Source organism: Protopterus annectens, chromosome 5.part0 (assembly GCF_019279795.1).
Source record: "Protopterus annectens isolate FY-2018-M chromosome 5.part0, PAN1.0, whole genome shotgun sequence".
NCBI classification, from domain to species: Eukaryota; Metazoa; Chordata; order Ceratodontiformes; family Protopteridae; genus Protopterus; species Protopterus annectens.
Window position 1 is genome coordinate 1,966,361,280 of NC_056735.1, and position 23,620 is coordinate 1,966,384,899.

Here is a 23,620-nt window from a genome sequence, read left to right on the forward strand (position 1 = left end):
CCTAAAAAAAAAAGCCTTTTTCCAACAGAAGGTATTAAATGATTATGGCTCTTACAAAATTGATAAAATTATAGCAAAATAAAGAGCTTTGTAGTATCCGCATTCAGAAAGTTAAGTACAACATCCCATGCCTTCAGCATATATTGTGACTCAGTTTTGCCTTTAGAAATTAGACTGCATTATAATGTTTGAGCACTAATAATAAATTCCTGCCACGACAGAGTGGCTAGACAGCACCATTTTTGGTTATGTAGCATTTAATTATACTTAGAATAAGTAAGGCTTTTAATAAAGATGATTCCACTGTCTTATGTGGCTGAAGCAAAAAGCAAGTTGCCAAGGAATGTAATAAAAGTAAGCTGCCAATAAAGTGCATCTAGGTTAAAAGATATACAAGTTGTAAGTACCAGAGTTTTACAGTCCCGTAATGTAAGAAATACATCTGCTTTAGGTGCATTGCATAAGGTACATGCAGGAGCAAAAGCTATCATGAAATGTGTGAGGGAGTTGTTTTTACTTGTTTTTTTAAGTATATGCTTTAAATTCAAAGAAATCGTTTTACATTATTCTTTGTAAAATGTATAGAGTAACAGACATTCCATGAATTTGCAAATAAATATGTATCATGTGATTTCACTTGCATATAAATGTTATATGCTAAAGACAGTGACTTATCCTTTAAGGTGGTTAACATGGAATAGAACAGCTGGTTTGGAATAATTTGCAAATTCATAATGAAAGGAAGCTTTTAGAATGTTAAAAATGAATGATACCATGGGAAGGTAGCCTTTTGGTAAGTGCATAACTAATAATTCACTCAGGGGAGCTACACTTTTGTCTTATAAAGTCTAACTGGAACTAATTAGTACTGGAAATTATAAAAGATCATTTTATTAAGATATCTGTATTGTTACTAATAGGTTGAAATAGTGGAGCTATATGATCAAGATGTGAAGTTTCCATATGTTTTTGGAAATGATCCCTATGTTGCTTTCTGCCATAAAATTGTCCATAATTTGGTATGCTCATACCTCCTTGTTGTTTTGGAATATTAAATGTTCATATACAATATTCTGATGCTTGTTAGTACCACATAACTAGAAATTAGCAAGTAGTTTAATAAAGAACCTTTTTTGGAATTCTGTGAATAGTAGAAGCAAAATAAAACGGCAGTTTTGGGAAATGTTCATTTTAATAACTGTAATTTTAGATAGAGTAAAATATAGACCATCTTTGAATAACTTAAAGGATTTTTACACTAGTTTTGTATGCATTCTAAGCAAAATACAGTTGATACCCAAATATTTACCTGATGGAGAAATAGGTATTCTGTTTAGTTTAAGTTGATATTACATGGTCTGTTTTTGATAAGGGCAAAACATGAGATTGATGTATATTCAGACAACAGTTAAATTTTGAAAATGTATTTCTGGTAGATCAAAATTAGGTCAAGATAAATCTATATTTACATCATCTGCAAAAGCAGTCAATGGCATTTTGGAATGTAATAGTTTGGGAATAATTGGATTTTTGAGTTAAAGCGAAAAATAAAACCTCAATATACGGGTTAAAAAGATACGATGAGATAGGGCATCCTTGTTTGACTCCATTCTTGACTAAAATGTTTTTTAAAGAGTATTTATAGATAACTGAGTTGATGAGCTAATACATAACAGTTTTATATTACTCATAATATCTAAGGGGCACCTGAATTTCTGAAGAGGATTAAAAAGGAAAGGGATATTTATTCAGTTGATGCATGTAATGCAAAAGCATAAATATTGGCTCTATAATCTAGGTTTAAAAGTTGTAAGAATTCAAATATGATAGCCTGGTCAGAGATCTGCCTTTCAGTTATTTAAAAAAAAGATTGAGAGGGGGAAATTATAGAAGGCAAGACTTTTTTCAGTCTTTCAGCAAAAAAATGTTGCATATAACTTGATATCTAAATTTGTAAGTGCAATAGGCCTATAATTAGCAATTGATTTTGGATCTGAAGAACTTCTGAGAATTAAGATAGTTTGGGATCTTTTGAGATACAAATCTGACATACCATTTGTACTTATAAATTTGAATAACACAATAAGATTAACAGTTGCTCTTCAAATTTTTTATAAATCTCAGAAGTGAAGCCATCCAGGCACTGTGCTTTTTCCATTTGATAAACTTTTAATAATCTTCATTTCTGAAATATCAATTAGTTTAGACAAAATATCTTGTTTATAATTATCTACCTGCGAGAATTTTTACAGAGTTAAGGTACACCACTAGATCCTAAGAGTTAAATGTAACGCAGTCTCTAATATAAATTATAAAATACATTTTCAAAAGCAGAAATTTTTCTAGGAATCTCTCTCTAGGCTAAATTCTACATTAGTTCTTGTAATGGAGAAGAGTTTTTATGACTGAGAATTAATTTAGCCAATATCTTTGATGGGGTTTAGGCCACATTCTTACTAGCAGGCTGAAACCAGATTTCCATACCATATCAGCTGAGAAAGATACAGGATATGCAACCATTTGTTATATTCCTTAATTTTCTTCCCCATAACTGAATCATAGCTTACTGATAATTGCGGTTTTAAAATCATTTTACATAAATATTTTCTTTTCTTTTTTATAGTACACTGCTTTGCTAATTAAATAACCTTTTAAACAATGTACATTGAATATTAATCTCTCTATTGGTTAATGTAGTGGAGTGTAGACATTCTTTTAGATACAAATGAATGTCCTTAGTTTATTTAGAAGGTTAAGGTTCAGTGTCCAGTTTTTTACTTCTAACTACGGGTAAGGGCAAATGTCAAATCTTAAAGTTGAGTTTTAGAGTGGTATGAATTGTTCTAGACTCTGTTATAAATTTATTGACATATCTAAGAAGAGTATTGGCTATTATAAAATAGTCAGTCCTAGACCAAGATTTATGACTCTATGAAAAGTGAGTCTGTTTGAACTAGAGGACAAATTGTATTGGATCTGCTAAATTAAGTTCATCTAAATATCTAATACACAGATGCACACACATATATATATATATATATATATATATATATATATATATATATATATATATATGTGTGTGTGTGTGTGTGTGTGTGTATACATAGAGAAATATTAAATTCATTACTACTGGCTGGATGAGATCTGTCACAATGTGGGTCTATTACTGAATTCCAGCCTCCTCCCAAAATGTATTTATTTATTTTTTTAATTACACATTTAAAATTTGTAGAAAAAGAAACAATTCAGCGCAGGAAGCATAGACTTTAAAGGAAAAGGTCTGGTTAATACTGTAAGCAAACATCTGATACAACTGATATCAAAACCCAATTATTGCCAGGAAAAGTAAAATAGCAGCTACTCTAAGCCTAGTAGTGTGGCTGCCTGCTGATTCATACTACTTTATCCATTTTTTGCTACAATGTACCCAATGATTAAGTTATACGAGTTTCCTGAATAAAACTTATGCTTGATGTTGATCTACAAAGCAACTGCATAAAAAAGGTTTCCTTTTAGTGATGTTCTGAATTCTAAGATTCCAACTTTCCACCATTATAAGCATTTGCTGAACTGAATGGAAAAAGTTATCATTTTACAGTATAAGACGACTTAGGAATAGCAAAATAGGCATGCTAGCATCATACAAAAACAGGACTGTTTTGTTGATGCTTACAAAAATAAAAGCAAATGAGAAAATCTCCTCCCATCTCCCTATCTGGCCTAACCCTAATATACCAAAACTGAGAAGAGTGAAAGCAAATACAATAGTAGGATTATTAAGGTGATTCAAACAATTGATTACAGGAAAACAACAATCTTTAAGTTAAAAAAAAATAAAATGTTAAAATGTCACCAAATTGTGAGCCAAGATGAAAAACCTCCAAGTTTCATCTCCCAACCACAACAAGGAAGTACTAACTTGAACCAACACTACAGCTTCCTTATAATAAAAATAAAAAAAAATAGCTGAAGCATGCAGAATGAAAATGGTTAAACATCTTTTCAATATTAAACTGCTTGGATTGATCCCTTGTTAAGACATTAATTTTTACTTCTATTTCTCAAAAGGAAGGGAGATTAGCATAAACAGGAAGCAGAAATGATGCTCTTTAACCCTTCCAGTATCAAATTTCATAAGGTCTGTATGTTAAGTAAGCAGTAATGATCAACAGGGTGGCCTATGGAGAGCCACAAATGTAATCATCCACAGCACAACAGTCGGCATTGCCAGGACTCCAAAATCAAGAGCCCACAACAACAAAAATTATCGGGGAGCACCAACCACAAAAGAAAAAAAACAAAAGGGAAGAACTTCAAGAGATATCCCTCCAGGTTAGCTATGGAGAAATGTTGGAGAGATTTAGGGAATGATCTGGCCTCATCAAAAGTACCGACATGATATTTAGTTTATTTAAATGTAAAGGAGAGCTTAGCTGGCCATAACATCTGGAACTTGATGTTAGAACTGATTAGATGCACACAAAGTAGCTTGGGGCAGATCTTGGGTTATTGAAATGTTATGACCTTTCCAAGTAAACAGTCTATATGTTTTGACTGCTCTCAGAATGCATGATACATCTTGATAGCTCAGACGTTTAACAGATTTGTTGGGAAGCATCTGAGATCTCTGCATAGTGTTTGATGGTCTCTCTCAATGATCATATTCAGAACTAAAGTAGAATCATTAGGGGGAGATAGGATATCTAACATTTTGTGTTAAATTAGTGGCATCAAAAGATTCACATACTTCTAAATCAAAGAGTTTGCCTTTGATTTTGGGTAATCCCACTTTAATTTAACATTTGCCCTCAGTCCAAAATGCAGGTTTCAGATGCTGCAGTTCTTGCAGCAAATCCACCGATTGCCAAATTAACGTTCGTTGCAAAGATATATTGTCAATGACTGATTAAAGTGATTGTAAGGCTAGTTTCAGACCTTCTATAACAAGAGACTGGGCAAGCTTAGTTTTAAGGTATTTCTTTTCATGTTTTAAAATTTTGTCGCAATATCGCTTGCTTGACGCATCTTTCTCGAGTTATTAGTGCAAGAATTTTGTTTTATTAGTTGTTGCATCCATTTGTTCACTGTTTTGAAGCATCTTGTAAAGTTTGAAAGAAAAATGTCAAATACAATTAGCAGGATTACTTAGTGACAACTTTCAGCTGCTTTTACTTGAACTTTAAGGGACAGAAAAATAATCCTGACCTTTAAATCAACCTTGAAGTGGACAGGCTAGTCTTTTCAAAGCTCAAGAGTTTTTGGATCTACTGCAGATTTAGCAAAAGATGTGTGTATATATATATATATATATATATATATATATATATATATATATATATATATATATATATATACACACATATATATATATATATATATATATATATATATATATATATATATATATATATATATATATATACACACACACACACACACACACACACACACACACACACACACACACACACACACACACCCACCACTGATGAGCAATTGCACTATATAATTTGATGGCTAACAAACTTTAATTTGATGGATAGGATGCCTGTATATATTTTGTTCACACCACATCATCCATCTTAAAAAAAAAAATCACTTTCAACTGCTTCCAATCCTGTTAAGCACTGGCATTTCTCACATACTGATCACAACTTAATTAAAAATATTTCTGTTATTTTAAAGTTGTCCAACAAGTTAATGAAATTTAACACACAGCTAAAATGAGTGTCACATCTGCAATCCGTGTAACAAAATGCTATATACAAAATTGTAAAAAAAAAAAAATTAAACAGCTTAAAAAACAATGCGTTAGTACTGCAAAATGAGGTTTTGTCCTCACTTCATACAATAACAATCTTTGTATCTTTCGGCTTTTCCCGGTTAGGGGTCACCACAGCAGAACTCCGGTCCGCTAATGATTGGCAGTAGAGTTTTACATGCTGGCTTGCCGGGCCTAATGCACAACCTTCAACTAAGGAATGCCCATTCACGCATGTCGCCACACAGAAGACGCTCTGAGAATCGAACGGGCAACGTCTAACTGTGGGGTGACAACACTAACGCAGCACAACCACCGCTTCATGCAATAATGATCATTTTCATTAATTATCTACTTAAAGACTGTCTGACCAAATGGCATAAATGAAACCAGAAGTTTTTTTTTATTTTATTTTAAGAGGGAACTAAATCGGTGTGTGTGTGTGGGGGGGGGGGGGTTACAATCTGTTGCTGAAAATTCACTACTGCATTTCTAAGACCCCCCCACCCCCACCACAGTGCCTGCTAAAAGGCTATATTACAATTTTGGGACAAACTACTGGATACTAAAATTATACACTGGTATTTAATCTAGACAGGACAATCTCTTACCTATGGCAACTAAAAAAAAACAGACAATGTTCACATTGTTGAAAATGATTCTGGCATGAAAATCTATTTTGCCAAAAACAAATGAGAAATGTCATTGTAGCAAAACAGATAACAGGTAATACATAAACAAAGAAATTAATCATTACTAACAGATGAACAGTTAATCTTCATATGTATCAATATTCATGAAATACATAGAACAAAAAATATTTGAGAGGCTGTACCTGTTAGAAACAAAGTCATACCACTCAACCTGTAGACACTGAAAATATGAACAAAGGCCCTTGAACATGGGAATATCTAGCTAAAAATCTGGAATCTAATTAGCATAAACTTAATACCAAATAGCAAATAACTTTTCCTGCTTCCAGTAGGAATGGGGGATACTGCTAAAACACACGTTTAAGTGTGACCAAATGACAGAAAACTACAAGGAATTTATCAGAGAGAGTGCACTTTTAGACTTTAACTGCGCTGCAATCATCTACCACGCACAATTTATTTTAGCTTCAGAAAAAGGGAGATGTGTAATGTGTCCTGTTTCTTTAAATTACTGGTGCCACATGTATGTTGGTCATGTTATGTGGTTTCCTGTGTATTAGACTACTTCAACTATCACACGTCGTGATGACTATTCAGACAATTATAGGAAAAGTTAGCTAAGAATAGGGACATGCTTCCGAAAATAGAGACATCCTAAAGCAGGCCTGAAAACAGGAATGTTCCTCCAAAATAGGGACAGTTGAGAGGTCTGGAAACAGTTCAATGACATATACTGTGAAGCAATGACTGTTTATCTTGTGGCTGTTATTTTTCAGTGCCTCAAAAATATTTTGCAACACTGCAACTGCATTCCAACTATGACAGATAATTTCAGTACTTATCATGAGGGATGGCCATAAAATGAATGGGTAGAAAATTCACAACTCATAAGTAACCACATTTATTAGCATACTCATTTTCAGCATCGTAAATTTGACTACCGAAGGCAAATCAGTTTACAGGTGTACTTGCACAGCACCTTATGCAATTAACATTTCATGTAACAAAGTGCAGCTATTCTGTTCTGCATCCTTAGAAGCAACTCTCCTCCTCCTCCCCCAGTGCTGCATAGCAGACTATTTGTAATAAAGTAGAATCATTTTCACTATTCTGTACTACTACTATCCAGGTATGTTCTTTAACACTGCTGCCACAGTCCACCTCCAATGCTGCAGTCCCACAGTGCTCTCTGCTTCTTCAGTTACTGCATAGGTGACCGGACTACCTCAGTGTAATATAAAATACAGAAAAACTGCAGTGAAGTTTAATAACATACTGAAAATGCTTATTTGTGTAGTAAATGCTTGTGTTTTACTTTCCAAAAGATAAAAATACATTCAAGTCAACATTTTTCTACACCATGAAAGTTAGTGCCTATCTCATGTTAAACTATGACTAAGCAATGTAAGTTAATTCAGACAGATAACCCAGCTAAGGCTCATTGCCACCTGAAGGTTGTGGTATTGTGTGATTATCACTCATGCTGAAATTAAAAGTACTTTCCTTCTGTACATACAAAGACATCAGATGTTTACTTTTGATCCAGGCTGAAGTGCCACAGTAGTAACCAAGCTGTCAAGATAAGGTGTCTGTTAAGAAAAAGATGCATCTAGTAGCAGTATCTAGAACCATCTCAAGAGGCACATACAGAAAGCTAATCATAATGCACTGCAACAGGATATATTAAATAACTATGAGAAGGCAATAAAAAATGGAAAGCACTGCTGGTATAGGATATTGTTGGCATCCATGATGTAGAGTTGCATTATCTGTTACCGCCATTGTACTTTTGAAAAGTACAAACACTAAAGCACAAATAAGATATGCACAATGACTTATTTCTGTAGTACAAAGTGAAATACCCAAAGGATGTCAAGTGAAATCAGGAAAGTGAAGTCTATACTCCGCAAAAATGAATACATAAATATCATCCTCTCTTACCAAGCATCAGTATTATACAGCAGAACTATAAGATGCATGACACCTCCTTGGATTTCAAAAGATTCCACCTTTCCAACAGGTATATATTGATCTTGATCCTAATAGAACATGGCACAACTGGTGACTTTCTCCCCATTATGTTTTCAGAGACCTCAAACCTGACAGTAACTCATCACCTTTATAAAGCAAAGGCATGTTCTCTTCCTGGGAAAACTGAAGCATTAATGAAGCCTGACATCCACAGTTCTCCTAGTGTAAGAATGTTGGCAAACCTTTGATTTTTAGTAAGGAAATTCCAAAAAAAAAAAAAAAACAAAACAAACTGACCTTAAAAGCCCTCTATGGAGAAAAGCAGCAATCATGCAGCCTTCATGCCATCCAAGGTTACCCAAGCAGTGCAAAGTAAACTGTGATGTATTTAGTTTCACAAACCCAATAGTTCTCCCTTAAGTGAAAGTAATTTGCTGCCTAGAGCAACAGAAATGCACCCTTCAAACCAGCAATGCTCTAGCTTTAACTGTCCATGTTTGCAGCTTCTGTTCTTATTTGTGTGAATGTGCATCACACAGTGGTATCAACATGGACAGTCCAACTTGGGGCAATCATTTCCACTTCTCATTCTTTAAATGCCATCTGCAAAACTGTAAATCATGACTACTGTTGTGGTTTGTTATTTCACTACTCAAGTTAATTTCATTAAAAGGAGGCCTATGATCCCAGTCATTCTTTCACAGGAAAGGGAAGGCCGTCAAAGATGTTCTGGCAGACAGGTGCAAATCTCTCTCAAAAGAAGAAAGTGAAGACCAAGAGTAAGCGGGTAGCTTCTGCACACAGAATGGTAGTACGTGAGGTACTGAAAGAGTCTGTTAAAGGCCAAGTGCTATTTATCACATCTGAAATATCATGTCGTGTAGGATCCAAGGAATTTAGTAACCTTCTCTGCAAATAACACCAGTGTCAGAATGATGGCAAACGATGGTGGAACTGATCTTCAAGAGGAACTTAGGAAACTGAACTTGGCAAATCGTTGCATTTTAAAGCCAAGCAGTGTAAAGTGATGCCAAAGAAAATATGACAACAGACAGGGCGCATCTGAAAACAAGCGTGACAAAAAGGGTAGGGGAGTCATCACCACACCAAGGATGGATCACTCAAGTGCAGTGCAATATCGAATCAACCAGGAAATAAAGGAATGCTCGGAACTCTGCCACAGAAAGACTGCAAGAATGTGCAGGAAGTTCTCACTCTCTACATACAAAGCACAAGTAAGGCCACACTTGGAATGCTACATTAGCACTGGACCGCATGATGAGCATCAAGCTGCTGGACAACAGATAAGGGCTATGAAAATGTTTAGTGAGTGAGGATAAAGTAAAAGGTAAGATTTACCAGTCAAACATGTTCGCAGTGAAGGATAGCAAGAGCAGAGAGGCCATTACACCTGGTTGAAGCACAACTTGGGTAACAGAAAAGGAAAAGAAAGATTCAAGACTTATAACTAAAGCAGACTTAAGTTCAGGACCAACAAACTGTATCTTACTATTAGGGTGCTGGGATCTTAACAGTACATAACTGTAGTGGATTCTAACACAGGGCAATATACTGAACAAAAACTTTGCTAAAGCCAGCAGCAACATGTGCCAAGAAAGCCAACAATCAAAAAGCATTGTTTTCTTGTCAGATTTTGCCCCCCCCCCCCAATCTCTTTGAATATATTTTAACTCAAAGTTTGTAACATTCTGTGAAAACATTTTTTTTCAATCATGGCTGATTTGGCAAGACTGTAACAAGGAAAAGAGTAACAAACTGTAATTTAAAAAAATGCATTGTGGGAAACAGGTACTGATGAATCAATCTGTCATTCTGGGCAGTATAATTGTTCAAGTTGACAGGGCAGTGGTGGAAGGATAGGGATAGCCATAGCAGGACTGGATAGCTATTGCCACTAACAGAACAGATGGACCACTGTCCCCACCATCCAAGCTCATCTGATCATACATCAGACTATAGCCAACAGCCAAGAAAGTTGCTCTAATAAAGCTCCATCACAAATCATATGCTTGAAAAAAAAGGTAGCCAACTCTCACAGGCATTTTGCTGTTAAAGAGTAAAGGCACTTCCCCAAAAATAATACCATAGTGATGCATTTTTTTCAGTTCTGCAAGCAATTTTTTTTCAATGATACCAAAATTTAGGCCAACATTTATGAAATTAGCAAATCAACATTCTGTTCACTCCACACACCCACTCATTGCAGAATGAGCAGCAGCGTGCCTTCAAATATGTGCAGCACCACCTTTTAAGCAGCATGAAATTAAAAGGCAATTTACCATCTGCTTTTCGTTACTCAAAGCTTCGCACATCTTATATGAACATACATGTATTCCTCAGTAATCCAAGCAGATTTGTCAATCTAACTGCAGCACAACAAATTTCACACATCAAAATCACTAGGCTAATGTCAGCAAATCAATCTACTACTGTGATGCTCAGGTTTTAACATCAGCTGCAGTTGTAGCAACCAGCAATCTACAGAGGTGATACAATAAAGCATTCAAAATACCACTGTTAATCAAAACTTTACACACAAGACATGTACATGACAACCACAGTAAAGGGAAGAAAACTAGCTTCTGGTAGTATGCACACATACAAACAGAACACAAATTCAGAAAGTTTAAAATTAGTTATAAGTTAATATACAATTCTTTGACTGCATTTACATCAACTTACCAAACCAGCGATGGGTGTAGACAGTCTGTTGATCTTCTTAATTATGCCAGGTTTGATCTTGTTTATCAAACTAAAGAAAGACAGACCATATTTAGCAAACAGTTCATAGTTTCCATACTTAAAGTCTCAGGAGAAATAAGTCCTGTGTGCAGAATACTTTGTTAAAGCCTTGCTTTACCATTTATTACAGGAACACCTCCCCTCTGCCTCCTAGAGTGTTTCTTGGCCTGAAATCTTAGCAAACAAGCCAAATATACAAACCATATCTGGGGCTTTGGTGTTTTCAGTAACATTCTGTGCTCTAAATTTCTTAGCATAATACCTCTGCACTTCCTTAGGAAAAAGAAATAAAAAAAAAATGAGCACGCACACTAAAGTTGTACTGCATTTAACATACTGACGTACTGTGTTTACTGCTTCTGCAACATACACACAATCAGCCAGCTTAAACACACTGGTAGTATCTGAGAGATACCAGCAAAATGAATTTGATACTCAGGACTACAGAATGCATCCCCTAAGTTTAACAAAATCCTTTCAACAGCAAACCTGCACTTAAAATATTCTGTCCCACCTACAAAAGGCTGATGCGCATTAGTACTACACTGCATTTTCTCTCTAATAATATATACATACACACACACTGCACACGCACACACATACAGAGAGACATGAGTGTATATTTTTGTCAATTAGGTCTGCCTGCCAACATATGAAAGAGCTGGGAAAGCTGATCAAGAAATACCAACTTTTTCACTTTTGAGACTGCAGTACAGTGGGGACAGGGGAATATGCCCTTTTCTTCACTGTAGTGCAATCGCATAGGTTCAAAAGTATGTAGAGTTGGTGTACTTAATTAGCAGGGAGCGTGGAAGTGTGCATACACATGTACACATTTTTTTATGACAACCTTCTACAAACAAAACTAGTCTGAAGACATGCTGTGTCATTAAAATGGATGAATGCACATTAATCAAAGCCCAGAAATATAAGCAATCCAGTGTTTAATACAAAACCCTAACATATGGAAATATAACATGTTTTCAGATGCCAGCCAGCTTATGTAGATATGATATCCCTCTGTACAATAAGCAGCCTATGCTGAAAAGCAGTTATGAAGGGCTGGGTGACTAGCACAGCTCTCATCCCTGGGAAAGGGAGTAAGTTCTCTGCAGTGGACACCAAGCAGAAGCCCAAGGACTGAAAGTTGCAGGACTTTGCAACCAGTCTTTCATCAAATGAATGTCATATACAGACAGGCATGTACATCTGCCTGCAACCAACCAACAGTCCATTAGGGACTATGGGTTCTAGGCAGGTTTAGCCAATTCAGAGTTGCGAGCCCTGAATGACAACTCTCCACTCCTGCAACACAAAACACATGTACTTCATCAAAATAAAATGGCAGACAATGAAGTAAAGTGATGGCAAAACCACTGGGGCAACAGGCATGTAATGCAAAGCCAAGTCTATAAGACAAAAGGTACCAATATAGATATAAACAAAGGAACTTTCTCTTCATTCTCTAAAATACAGCTGCAGTAGAGTACACACTTTAATATGCCAACATAGCACTTAGTGCAATACTGGTTATGTTCAGTGCCTCTCAATTACCACATAGCATCAAGCAGTACAGAAAATTTACAATTTATTTTTGGTTTCCAGTAGCGCCTTCTGTGCGGAGTCTGCATGTCCTCCCCACGGTTGAGTGACGTTTAAAGACATGCAGGTAGGTGCGTGCATGAATGGGTGTACACTTTTGAAGGTTGGGCATCAGGCTGGCAACTCAGCACTGTAAAAATCCATTGCCAATCATTAGCGGACCAAAGTTCCGCTGTGGTGACCCCTAACCAGGAAAAGCAGAAAGACTGTTTTTAGCCCAGCTAGCTTCTGATTACTGCACCACAGTCAAATTGAGGTATGTAAAATAGAAGGAAAGTTTGGGGTATTTTGTGTTTTATACAGAAGGCAGTGAAATATTTACATGCTCGTTATCTAAGGTTTCCTTTTTCTTGGGGCAGCACAGACGTGCTGTCAAGTGCTTCAAGCACACTGGATCTTTCTTCTCTAAGCTGGTAACCACAAATAGCTATTGTTGACCTTCAGAGGGAGCACAGTAGCACTAATTTTCTGTACCCCCACTCAAAAAAATGAGTAGGCCCACCAACTGCTCAATCATCTCCTCTTGGCCACTCTGTTGTGCTCATGGCACTAATCTCAACCCAGATTGCAGACATGGACAAATGCTCTGTTCTTGTGCCACTGGACTCTCCAAACATTCTTTTATTACAGTAAAAGACAGACTTCTTGATTGTGAAAGTGGAAATTAATGGACTGTGAAGATTGGGGAAAGATGGGTGAAGGCTGCCAGCCTAGTCAAATAGAATTTGACACATAATTCTATCATTTGTACAAATAAATGTAAAATACAAGCTTGTGTTCTTAAATGAAAGAAAACACTAAAATGTGAACTTCAAGATTGTTGCAACATTGCAATCTGCTGTCAGGAAAACCAAGCCAGGCATTTCAAATGTTCTTTGAAGTTACAATTATTTAAATGGTGGTGCCAAAGCGACTGGCTGAACACATTCTTTCTATTGTCTTAACTTAAGAAATGACTGCTGGAGTGTACATGTGAAATGTCTTTCATTGTTGTAGTTTCCTGAGCAGGTGTTAGATTGCTAAATAATGCAGTTTGTTGGCCTGGGTACTCCAGACTAAGTGTCAAAATGATGTAATGTGTATACTGTGTATACTGAGAAAACCTAAGTGTCAAAATGATGTAATTTGGGAGGGCCTTGGCAGAGCTGTTTGTTAGAGAGTTTAAAAACTATTACTGAGAGAGAGACTAAGCATTTTTGTCTTGGACCATCAACCCCAGCACTGCTTATGATCTATATGTCTAAGTAGCATTGTAGCACTGTGTTTTCTCTTAAGAAAAGCTAAAGATTAGAAAGTTAATTAAGTGTTATTTTTTTTCTTTGACATTAGACCTGTCTTACTGAATTAAGTTTCTGTGTGATCTCTGAACTCTTAGATATCTCTGTGGTGTAGTAGTATTGTCTTGTGTGTTTTAATTATTTATTATTAAATATTTTAAAAACCTTTACCTGTGGCTGGTTTGTGTAGAGATAAGTAGGCTCTAGAGTACATTGCATGTTTATAGAGTTTATTGTAATAAGCCATTCTAATAAGTCTTAGACTGAATAGTCACATTACCAATTGGATAATATTGCACAGTAATAATTGAACACCCTTTTAAGGGCCTTTGGGTTAGCTGATAATTATTAAGCTGGTGGTGGCAGTAATTACTACCGTATAGTCTAGGTAAAGGGGCACAGCTGGAGAATCTGCGTCAGCCTTTCCCAGGAGTGTCTGTGAAGTTGTATAAATACTTATCTCAAAGTGTGTGCAGTGTGTGTTAGCTACCTGGGCAGGGGCACGAAGCACTGGTGGAACAGTACTGGAGGTTAGCTTGCCAGCTAGGCTGAGATCTGGACCCTATAGCTGTGCCAGTGGGGAGGACTTATTGGGGACCTGGAGAGCAAGGAGCAACCAGCCCCAAGACTAACTGATTTCTGTGTGCACTTAAGGGAAATTGTACTTTACTGTGTGTATTGGTTATACTTTCCTCTTCTATGAGATGACCTCCCTGGTGTTAGTGATGCGGACTGAGGCTCCTTGATTGCTGACCCAAGGCACGGTCGTCACGTGGACTACACACACACAGTGATTTCTAGGTGTACACAAAAAGAAAACATAACAGCACAGTTCCAATAGGAGGGCATGTTTGACAATTACATAACTTCAGCCATTTCTTATCTCAAGTTGCTCTACCACAAAGTACAGTTGTGTACCTACCATAAATGTAGATGTTCGCGTGTATTCACTGTTGCAGTCATTACTCTTGGGTTATCCTGCTGGCAGGCTACCCTCAGTCGGCCAGAATTCCAAAGTCTAGGTCCAGCGTCGGTTGCTGTCGCCTCTTCCCTGACCTCAATGCGCCAGCAGTATAAAAGATGCAGCAGACACCATTTTCTTCAGTTTTTCTTGCCCTAGATGTCAGGTGCCCCCAAATTGGTAGGCTGAAAGAATATGCCAATAAAAATACATGCACAAAAATAACATTCCCTTTGTCTACAAAGCAAATACACCAAATAGGTTGTATAGGATAGAGAAAAGCAGAAAAGTCCCAGCAAAGAGAAGGGGATGGTGGGTGGGTAACCTGGACTGCAACAGTGAATACACTAACATCTACATTTATGGTAGGTACACAACTGTACTATGTTCAATTGTGTTTCACTGTTGGTCATTACTCTTGGGTAGAATCCCAAAGCTGAGGATGGGTGGCTGGGCTAAATAGGATTAGGAGAGGCTATGAGGCCCTGCAGAACTGCATTGCCAAAGCCTGCTCTGGACTTAGAGTAAAGAGGTAAGTGGTAGTGCTTTGTGAAAGTGTGCACTGAACTCCAAGTAGCAGCCTCCAAGATATCTTTGGTTGGTACTCCTCTGAGGAAGGCTGCTGAAGTGGCTGCTGCTCTGGTGGAATGCAGCCTAATGCCCTTAGGCACTGATTTGCCATGTTGAAAATAGAAGAAACGGATGCAATGGCCTATCCATTTAGAAATGGTCTGTTTTGAGATGGCCTTTCCTTGTGATCCTGCAGCATATGACACTAAAAGTTGCTCAGTTTTTCTGAAAGCTTTAGTTCTGTCCAAGTAGAAACGTAACTGCCTGTGTATGTCCAAAGAATGCAGAATTTTCTCACCCTTGTTCTGTGGATTTGGATAAAAAGTAGGCAAGTGAATGGTTTGGTTAAGGGCCACACTGGCTACCACCTTAGGCACAAATGTAGGGTTTGTCCTCAGAGAAACCCTGTCTGGATGAAAACTGATAAAAGGTTCCACAGCCATGAGTGCTTGTAACTCAGACTCACCTTGCAGAGGTTATTGATAGTAGAGCTGTTTTCCAGGATAAAAAATTTATATCTGCTGTTAAAGCTGGCTCAAAAGGAGACTGTGTGAGTTTTTCCAAAACATAATTTAGGTCCCAGGACGGGGTTGGTGCTCTCCTTGTTGGCCTAATGTTTTTGGCCCCTCTGAGGTACTGCCTTATTAAAGGATGAGAAAAGATAGGCGGTTCCGTATTGTAATGGGCTGAAATGCAGAGGCATGAATCTTAATTGATGAGAAAGAAAGGCCTTTGTTCAGCATCTCAGTTAGGTATTGTAAAATCTGAGGTATATTTGGTACACACGTGTCAATGCCTTTTTCCTAGTTTCAAGCACAGAATCTCTTCCATTTTTCTGCATAAGATTTTCTGGTACTGGGCCTCCTGGCCTCCAAGATAACATCCACAACAGCTTTTGAAAGAGTTTTCTGAATGGTTACATTATCCGCCATGCTGCCAGATTTAAGGTCCTGATTTGGCTGTGCAGGATCTGATTGTTTTGTTGGGCCAGCAAGTGAGAAGTTTGAGGCAATATCCATGCTGGACCTTGAGACAAGCTCTTTAGGACTGGGTATCACAGCTGGCGTGGCCAGTCTTGGTGCAATCAGTATCATTTTTGGCTTCTCTTGTCTGACCTTTAGGAGTACCCTGGGAAGGAGAGGCAGTGGAAGAAAGGCATATACGGTTAGAGTTTTCCAGCTGAAGGATAGGGCGTCCACTTTCCATGCTTGCTTGTGATAAGTCCTTGTGCAAAATCTCTGCAATTGGCAGTTGTGAGGGGAGGCAAATAGATCTATGTCTGGGCATCCCCATTTCCTTATTATCATGCTGAAGACTTGTGGATCCAGTTTCCATTCATAGGGATCCATGAGGTTTCTGCTTAGTCCGTCTGCCAGAGTATTTGTTTTTCCTGGCAGGAATTGTGCTTGCAGGTGAATTTGAAAAGCCAATGCTGTGTCCCATAAGGTCATTGCTGGTCTGCAGAGAGGGTAGGAATGGGTACCTCCCTGTTTATGTACCACATGACCGTAGTATTGTCGGTCTTTATCAGTTGTCGTCCTGGATGAAGCAGGTCCTTGAAAGCTGTCAGGGCATTTTGAACAGCTAGCATCTCTTTTTGATTGATGTGAAGATTCATCTGGTTTGCAGGCCATGTGTCCTGAATACATTTTCCTGCCACATGGGCCCCCCCAGGCATAATCTGATGCATCCGTTGTCAGTGTCTGTCTGGTTGTGGGTAAACTGAATGGCAGACCCTTGTTGCGGTGACAAGCTTCTGCCCACCACCGAAACTCCTGTTGCAGGCAGAGAATGAGTCCAATTACTGTCTCCAGGCTGTGACAATGCTGAGTCCAAACACTTTTTAGATACCACTGTAGCTTCCCCATATGCAGTCTGGCATATGGAATTAGTAGAATGCAGGATGCCATGAAACCCAGGGCCTGCAGGATTTTCCTTGCAGATAAGTGGGTTTTTGTTGCCAATTTCTTGAAGGAAGAAGTCAGTTGCTTTTGCTCGTCTGGCGTGAGATAAGCCATCTGGGCAGTTGTATTTAAGCTTGCACCCAGGAATATTATCTCTTGAGAGGGCAATAGTTTTGATTTCTTTTCGTTTACTGTGTACCCTAGGCCAGTGAATAATCATTTTACAAACGCCAGATGCTTTAGAAGAATGTCTGTTCTCTGCTTGAATTAGGCAGTCGTCCAAGTAGGGATATATTTGAATTCCTCTTTGTCTGCAAAATGAAATTACTGGTGCTAGGCACTTTTTGAAGAACCTGGACGCAGTAGATAAGCCAAAGGGCAGTGCAGAGAATTGGTAATGCATTGAGCCAGTTATGAATCTGAGGTATCTTCTGCAAGATTGTCTGATTGGGACATGCAGGTATGCCTCTTTTAGGTCCAAAGTTACGAGCCAAGCCTTCTTCACCAGCATGGGCAGTAGCTGCTGTAGAGTCAACATCTTGAATTTTGGAACTTCCAGAAACTTATTTAGTATAGACAGGTCCAGTATTGGCCTCCAGGTTTTGTCCTTCCTGAGTACTAGGAAAAGTCTGGAGTAAAATCCTTGCCCCTGCTCTTGTTGTGGTACTTGCTGAATGGCCCTCATGACCATGAGGGCTGTAATTAGTTTCTGTGCCTCTGCCCATTGATTGTGTGGCAGGTCTGGCATACCTTTTGACCTTGGTAGAGTGTGAAAATGGAACCTGCAGCCTTGGGACACTATGTTCAGGACCCATTTGTCTTGGGTAATCATTTGCCAATTTGATGAGAAAAGTGCTAGTTTTCCCCCTAAGGGGGCTGCCAAAAGAAAAGTGCTTGGATCTGGCAGAGGAATGTCATTGGGACTGTATCCTGTAAGGTTGTGATTTGTCTTCTCCGCTTTTGGAGGTAGGAGCACCCCATTGTTTAGGCCTGTATGAACCTTGGGGCTGAGATCTGCCTCTGGGACGCCTGTATCTGCCTCTGTGGTCTGTCTGACACTGGAAAGGACCAATTTTTAGAAGGCCAGTTCCTGCTAAACCTGGGTGGCTATACCTGTAAGAAATCCTTGACTGTCTGCATGGATTTTGCTTTATCCTCCATTATTTTTCAAAACCTCTTCTGCTTTAGTACCAAACAAAGTATCATGCTGCAATGGTGCATCTAATAATTTTGCTTTAACATGATGAGGCAGATTCTGTTCCTTTAACCAAGCATGCCTTCTAATAACAGAACCTGAGACAGCGGCCCTGCACGAGGCCTCCAGTGAATCATAACCACATTGCAAAGTATGCTTTCCCACTTGTTCAGCTGCATGCAATAAATCCTGGAATTCCTTGTTCTCGGAACATTCAGTATTTGTCAACAATTTCTGTTTAAGCAGAGACATTAAATATTGCTGATATTTAAACATATGAAACTGAAAATTTAAAGCCCTTACAGCCAAGGTAGCAGAAGTGTATACTTTTTTCCGCCATCTGTCTAGAGCCCTAGAATCCCTATCAGAGGGAACAGGGTTTTTTGCAGTGGAGGCTTTAACCCCTTTGGGACCCAGAGATATAGATTCTGCATCAGCAGCAGGGTTTTTATATAGGAATTTATGAGAATCCGGAACCCTGTAGTATCTGTCTGGCTTAGCAGGTGCAGGGGGTAAAGAGTCAGGGGACAGGCCTGACTCTGATAAGACATCTAAAATGTCTAAAACAGGTGGAATAGCGAGGGGTCTGTGCTGAGGAATCAGCAGAAAGTCTCTGAGCCTTTTCTTAGATTCAGAATAATCTTGTCTCTCCCAGTGGAAATGTTCCCTCATGGTATGCAGGGTTTCCCCAAAAGAATAATCCTCAGGAGGAGAGGCTGAAGGAATGGATTCTTCAGCATCAGAATCCGCATAGGGAAGCATGGAATAATCCTGTTCAGAAGAGGAATCAAAGGAAATAGAAACCTGATCACAAGAATAATTCTCTTGCCTAGGCCTCTTATCAGGTGGGGGATGGTAGCCCCTGATCAAAGTAATTAGGTCTTCGGCCATTTTGAGCATCTGCTTTTTAGGCATGGTAGACTGAGTAGGAGAATGCTGTACTTGTTTCTTTGTCTTTAATATATAGTTGTGTAGGTCTGAAGACACCCTCAGAAGCAGATGCCTGCTCAGTGGCTCCGGACCTCTCTGAGGGAATGATTTCCGAGTGTCCAATACCTTGAGTATCCAGAGGCCTAGTCAGCTCCACGTGGGAGTCGGAAGTGGCCTGTGGCTTTGAGGTAGCGGGTGCCAGGGGCTGCGAAAGCGCCTCACTGAGAACCGGCAACTGGCCTAGCAGAGGCCTCGTCATCTGTTTTGGACCTCTGATGCCTATCCTTTTCCTTGTCCTTGCGTTTTTTGTAAACTCCAGTCATCAGATGTTCCGATGGCATTATATAATTAAATCTTCAGCCAAAGTAATGAAATGCAAAATTGAACTGTGCGTTGGTCAAATCTAGCACAAAACAGACAGCTAGCAACATTGTGATCAGGGCCTAGGCAAGGAATATAGTAAGAGTGAAAATCCTTATGAGGTCTTTGCTTCCCACAAGAAATACAATTGTTAACTTTTTCTGCCATCGGTCTGGAGCAAGAAAAAAAGTTTCCCCAATGGGGTACTTAGCTTTAATGAAGACTTCGGTTCTGAAATTCAGATTTGAAAATCTCAGGAGTCTGCCAACCGGCACTTGCGAACTGCTTTTGCTTCGGGCACCGCGCAGCAAGAAAGACTGAAGAAAATGGCGTCTGCTGCAACTTTTATACCTCTGGCGCACGGACATCAGGGAAGGTGACAGCAACCGATGCCGGACCTAGACTCTGGAATTCTGGCCGACTGAGGGTAGCCTGCCAGCAGGATAACCCAAGAGTAATGACTGCAAAAGTTAAACACGATGAACATCTAACTTAACAGTCTAGTTTCTGCTGTGTCGTAACACCACTCCATCACTACTGAATTCCTTTTTGTCTAGTCTAAATCTGCTAGAAGTCAACAAGGTTAAAGTTCAACCTACACAGTTAAATAAGCTCCACTTATTCCTCAAAGTGAAAAAATGTAGTGGTCTATCACAGTGGACGCAAAAACATTTCACAGAACAAACTGCCTGAAAAAAAGTTCAACGTCTGAGCCAGCTTACAGAACTTGGCACCCTTTTTCACTTATCAGCTACACAGACACCCATATCCCTATGGCATCAGTGCAATCCCACTATTATGCACAAGTCTGCCAGCATCATCTTTAGTTCCTTCTTGCCCATGATCCAGAAGGAGGGGGATCCCATATCCTTCCCTTGGTCACAGGTCTGAACACAGTAAGGGTCTTCCACAAAATGCTTCTTGGAGAAAGACTAAGGATGTCAAAAGGACAACAGAATCTGGCATCCTCCAATTCTATCCAGACCAGAGGAGGACTGAAGCCCTGTGAAAGGGTGAATGTGGAAGTCTTGGAGGGAAAAAGGCAAAACAGTTTAAGAAATGCAGCACCACAGCCCCATAATGCCCCTAGGGACAAGGTAAGACTGGGTGACAAACTACCCTATAAGAGATGCCCAATCTAAGTTTTTGAGCATATGTGGAGTAAGGCCAACATTGCAGACTCTAGGAAGGACCATCACCACTCTGCAAAAGGCTACAGTGATTCTTGGGACACTGGTCATGAGAGACATAATACATCCTTTCTGCTTCTTCCCATGAGCAGTTTAGCAGAAAAAAAAATATGACAACTATTTGGTGATATTAGGACACAGATTTCACTTCCCCTTTAGTTGCAAAAAAATACAAAAAGTTGATCAGAAGTCCTGAATTTTTTCTCCCTCAGTTGTCTATGCACAACCAAAGAACGCAAAATGTTCTCCCCTTGCTCTTAATGTTAATGAAAGGTCTGGCAGGCGTGTGACCTGATTTAAGGAAACTTTCATTACCACTTAAGGTATAAAGGAATGAATAGCCCTCTGGATGACTCTGTCCTTATAAAACACCAGAAATATTCCTTACCCATAAAGCATATGGGATACAAAAATCTTCCTTGCTGATATGAAAGCAGACTGAATGGCTCTTTTTATGTCAGAAAACTAAGGGTCATAGCTGCTTCACAGTTTGGTTGTGTAAACTTCACCATCACAAAGTACGTCTCATGGAACAGAAATCTCTCTTCTTCTAGTGGTGTCAGATGCAATAACACCCCCTTAACTGGTTGTTTGACTGGTTAAGGATGACAAAATGGGTTTTACAGACATGCAAGTTGAGAGGGCAAACACCGAGCCAAACACCATCCTTTCCCTGAAGAGCTCAGACAGATGCTGCAGAATCACAGAGATAGATACTGAGGAAGTGTCTTGATTTGCTTTGTCACCAGAGGGAAAATCTCTAATTTTTCTGGGTAAGAGCTCTCACGAGTAGGCTTCATAGCTTCCCTCGGGACATTTAGCATGTCATCTGTGAAGGACCAAAGATGTGAATGTTTCAGGGACTCCTTGTGCAGAGTTATAAGGTCTAGTTACACAGAGCAAGAACAGGTTCAACTAGGACATTTGTAATTGGACAGAATCAAAGCTGCCTGGTTTAAAAGGGCATAGCAAGTTGCATCTTTGCTTCCTCTGCCTCTTTTTTGGTTTCGTTCACACTGAGGAGAAAGGAGACAGGATGGAAAGGGTAGAAAAATAGACCTAGCCAGTTATAGTAGAAGATAGATACTTGCCCAATCTAGTATGTGGTGGTGCAGAACTTCCTTAGTTGTCTGTTACCCTGCAAAATGAAAAGGTCTAGCTCTGTTTTACTCCAAAATGTAATCAGTTGAAAATACAAATCCCTGTCCAACATCAATTCATGTGGGGTCTGGCTTGCATATGCTCAAATAATGTCAATGAGTTTTATTGGGATAGTATGTAGACTCTGCGTAGACTCTTACCTAACTCTAGGGTTACTTCCAAAGCAAATCACTGCCAATCTGTCCATAAGGGTAAGCTACAGTCCCCCTCCCTATTTAATTTACCACACAGTAGTACTACCTACTTCCAAAGATGGTGACAAACATGTAACCCCGCTGCACCTTTTTGACCCAGGTAGCTTTGATTCTGCCCTGTTACAAATGTCCTGCGAGAACTGGAGGTCTTCACAACAAAGATGGTATGACCTTCACAGAAGACCTTTAGTGCTTGGACCACTGCCCACATTTCTTTTATTCTGAGGTCTCTTTTGGTACAACTCCATTTGCCTGGTACACGAGTCCCTTTGAATTGTCTCTGCATGCTGTCTGAGGCACCTGTAATCAAAATCTGGTTTATTTGGTCCTGCCTGAATTTAATAGTCATCTTCTGGCAAAAGATTGATTGTTGGATCCTGCCAGAATGTAACCATCTTCTATTGTCAGATTTGATTGATCTTATGATCTACCACTCTGGTGATATGCTGGTATACAATCATTTGCTAGGCCTTTAGAAACTATTTTTGCATAGTGTTTAAACCAAAGGAGTACATCCTCCTGTGACCTATGTAAGGTGTGTAGGTATGTGGTCATTTCTTTTGCTTGTAATGATGGTCTGATTTATGCATTAAAATGCCCCTGTAACCTGTACTCTACTGGAAATATTTCCAGGATATTTAAAACATTACAGGAGCATGTAATATTTATCAAACAAATTAGGAAGCCATGTTGCAGTTCATTTTGCAAATTTCCATTCTAGTAAATGTGATCGTTTAACAGCTGCTACTGTACAAAGTACCAAATTAAATGAGAATTCAAGATTTACTCTTGTGGAAAGAATTAATTTACATTCTTGCGTTTGTTGCATTCAGGGTTCAAGCCAAAACTGCCAAAGTGTTTTTTCAACTTTAAACTTTTCTGGGGGGGGCAAGCCCCAACTGCACCCAGCACACCTATCAAACCAAGATAGTCATACGTCAGAGAAAAGGGAATATTCTAGGAAATGGCCATCTCTGACTTTTTTAACCATTCAGTTTTTTGTGTTTCAGGACACATTCTGGCGGGTTCCAACATTTCTGATGGTTACCATCCAAAATCCTTTATCCCCACCCACTTTGTGGGGAAAAAACATATGCACAAAAGTGAGGTTTAAAAAGGCAACAACTA

General features: G+C 38.8%; 1 protein-coding gene across 11 annotated transcripts in view; it reads right to left on the reverse strand.

The window, feature by feature from the left end:
* The window catches only part of LMO7 (LIM domain 7), a 921,898-nt gene extending 910,719 nt beyond the window's left edge, over positions 1–11,179 (reverse strand). For 9 of the 11 annotated variants that reach the window (XM_044071726.1, XM_044071729.1, XM_044071732.1 and 6 more), the window contains exon 1: positions 11,089–11,179. The gene's annotated coding sequence lies outside the window, so the exon portion shown is untranslated. The remainder of the gene's footprint in view (positions 1–11,088) is intronic. The other 2 variants (XM_044071735.1, XM_044071734.1) reach the window with 1 other exon arrangement.
* Positions 11,180–23,620: the final 12,441 nt, after the last annotated feature.